Source organism: Ascidia mentula (genome assembly GCF_947561715.1).
Source record: "Ascidia mentula chromosome 2 unlocalized genomic scaffold, kaAscMent1.1 SUPER_2_unloc_9, whole genome shotgun sequence".
Lineage (NCBI taxonomy): Eukaryota > Metazoa > Chordata > Ascidiacea > Phlebobranchia > Ascidiidae > Ascidia > Ascidia mentula.
Window position 1 is genome coordinate 87,501 of NW_028113719.1, and position 2,500 is coordinate 90,000.

The 2,500-nt window shown below is 61.6% G+C and overlaps 3 non-coding genes across 3 annotated transcripts in view; all 3 read right to left on the bottom strand.

Moving 5' to 3' along the window:
* LOC145916698 (large subunit ribosomal RNA) overlaps nucleotides 1-1,153 on the bottom strand; it is a 3,686-nt gene extending 2,533 nt beyond the window's left edge. The window contains exon 1 of the ribosomal RNA XR_014404876.1: nucleotides 1-1,153. This exon is cut by the window's left edge and continues 2,533 nt beyond it. This is a non-coding gene — a ribosomal RNA (large subunit ribosomal RNA).
* Nucleotides 1,154-1,397: 244 nt separating this feature from the next.
* LOC145916718 (5.8S ribosomal RNA) lies at nucleotides 1,398-1,551 on the bottom strand. Its single transcript, XR_014404886.1, has one exon. It is a non-coding gene; the product is annotated as a 5.8S ribosomal RNA (ribosomal RNA).
* A 260-nt stretch (nucleotides 1,552-1,811) lies between these two features.
* LOC145916740 (small subunit ribosomal RNA) overlaps nucleotides 1,812-2,500 on the bottom strand; it is a 1,824-nt gene continuing 1,135 nt past the window's right edge. Inside the window, exon 1 of the ribosomal RNA XR_014404907.1 lies at nucleotides 1,812-2,500. This exon is cut by the window's right edge and continues 1,135 nt beyond it. This is a non-coding gene — a ribosomal RNA (small subunit ribosomal RNA).

Below are 2,500 nucleotides of genomic sequence, written 5' to 3' on the forward strand. Positions count from 1 at the left end.
CTACTAGATGGTTCGATTAGTCTTTCGCCCCTATACCCAAATTTGACGATCGATTTGCACGTCAGAATCGCTACGGTCCTCCACCAGAGTTTCCTCTGGCTTCAACCTCCTCAGGCATAGTTCACCATCTTTCGGGTCCCAACGCGCACGCTCTCGCTCGACCTCTCCGGCAGAGCGGACGAGATCGGCCGGTGATGCGGCCGTCCAGAGAGACGGCATCTCACCTCCGCCGGACCGCGCCGACATTCACTTTCACTGCGCCCATGGGTTTCGCACTGCCCCGTGGCTCGCGCGCACGTTAGACTCCTTGGTCCGTGTTTCAAGACGGGTCGGGAAGGTGGCTGACGTTAGCCGCGGACCCCGTGCGTCTCGCGCGGCGCTGCCCACCCGCAACCGACACGCCGCAACTGGGCACTGAGCACAGTCCCCAACCGGCGACGCACCGGCTCGGACGGGACGCCCGGCCCACGAAGGGCAGACGCGGCGATCCCTCCTCGCCCGGGCGACGGGCCGACGTGTCCGCGCGCCTATAACACCCACCCGGGGGCGGGCTACCTTGCGCGCGGCCTTCTCGCCGCCTCCCAGACGGTCGCGGCCTTCGCACGGCGCTAGTGCGCTGGAGCTGCTCGGAGGACAGCGCGAACGACGGGCCGCAAGGCTCCGCACGCCCACACGCTCCGCTCGGCTTCAGCTGAAAGCGTCGCGCGACTCGACAGGCCCTCCCGTTTGCCTCTCGACGGTTTCACGTACTCTTTAACTCTCTCTTCAAAGTGCTTTTCAACTTTCCCTCACGGTACTTGTTCGCTATCGGTCTCGCGACAGTATTTAGCCTTAGATGGAGTTTACCACCCGCTTTGGGCTGCATTCCCAAACAACCCGACTCTGGGAAGACGCAGAGCGCGCGCCCTCGCCGCCACCATGGGCCTGACACCCGCACCGGGACGAGGCCTCGATCAGAAGGACGCGGGCGGCGAACGACGTACGCGCAGCGAATTCCTTACGCCACAATTCCACGCGCCGCAGAGGCGCGCGGATTCGGCGATGGGCACTTCCCACTTCACTCGCCGTTACTGGGGGAATCCTCGTTAGTTTCTTTTCCTCCGCTTAGTAATATGCTTAAATTCAGCGGGTAGCCTCGTCCGACCTCAGGCCGATAATCCAGTGCCTCGTTTGCGAGAGACACGCGCGCGCCACCGAAGCTCGTGCGAGCGCCGCGCCCGAACGCGAGCCGTGCTGCTCCGGGCCGGGATCCTCTTCGAGGCCGACTCGTAACGAGACGCACGCCGCGTTCGGTTTCGCGCGCTGACACTGCGTTCGTGCTGTCCTGGGCGGGACGACCGTGGCAACGGCCGACACCGCACCGGCCCGACGCGTCGCCGCGCGGGAACGTTACAACGCGACCCTGAGGCGGGCGTGGCGCCGGGATTGACCCGGTGCCGCAATTTGCGTTCAGAACGTCGATGCTCAATGTGTCCTGCAATTCACATTAATTCACGCAGCTAGCTGCGTCCTTCATCGACTCGCGAGCCGAGTGATCCACCGCCAAGAGCCCTCCGTGACTTCGTCAGTTGGACAAGCGCGACCCAGCCGGATTGCACAGTCGAAAAAAGCGGTGGCCGAGCGGTCGCCAGCCGTAGGCGACGCATGAAGCCAGCCTGGCACATGGCCACGGCACTCGGCGCAGAACGAAACAGGGTGACCGAAGTGCAATCGCGTGCGCCTCAACAGCGACGAAGGGCGTGCGCGGCCGCCAAGATACGGAGCCTTCTCCACCTGTCGAACGCACGACCACTCGATCGGCGATCGGCCGGTAATGATCCTTCCGCAGGTTCACCTACGGAAACCTTGTTACGACTTTTACTTCCTCTAAATGATCAAGTTAGATCGTCTTCTCGGACGCCGGCGCGGCCGTTGCCGAACGCGCCAGGTCCAATCGGAGGACCTCACTAAACCATTCAATCGGTAGTAGCGACGGGCGGTGTGTACAAAGGGCAGGGACGTAATCAACGCGAGCTGATGACTCGCGCTTACTGGGCATTCCTCGTTCAAGGGAAACAATTGCAATTCCCTATCCCTAGCACGACCGGGGTTCAGCGGGTTACCCGGACCTTCCGGCCTAGGCGGCGACACGCTGATCCGGTCAGTGTAGCGCGCGTGCGGCCCCGAACATCTAAGGGCATCACAGACCTGTTATTGCTCAATCTCGTGTGGCTAAGCGCCACTAGTCCCTCTAAGAAGTTCAACGCCGACCGATAGGGTCGCGTAACTAGTTAGCAAGCCAGAGTCTCGTTCGTTATCGGAATTAACCAGACAAATCGCTCCACCAACTAAGAACGGCCATGCACCACCACCCACAGAATCAAGAAAGAGCTCTCAATCTGTCAATCCTCACTGTGTCCGGGCCGGGTGAGATTCCCCGTGTTGAGTCAAATTAAGCCGCAGGCTCCACGCCTGGTGGTGCCCTTCCGTCAATTCCTTTAAGTTTCAGCTTTGCAACCAT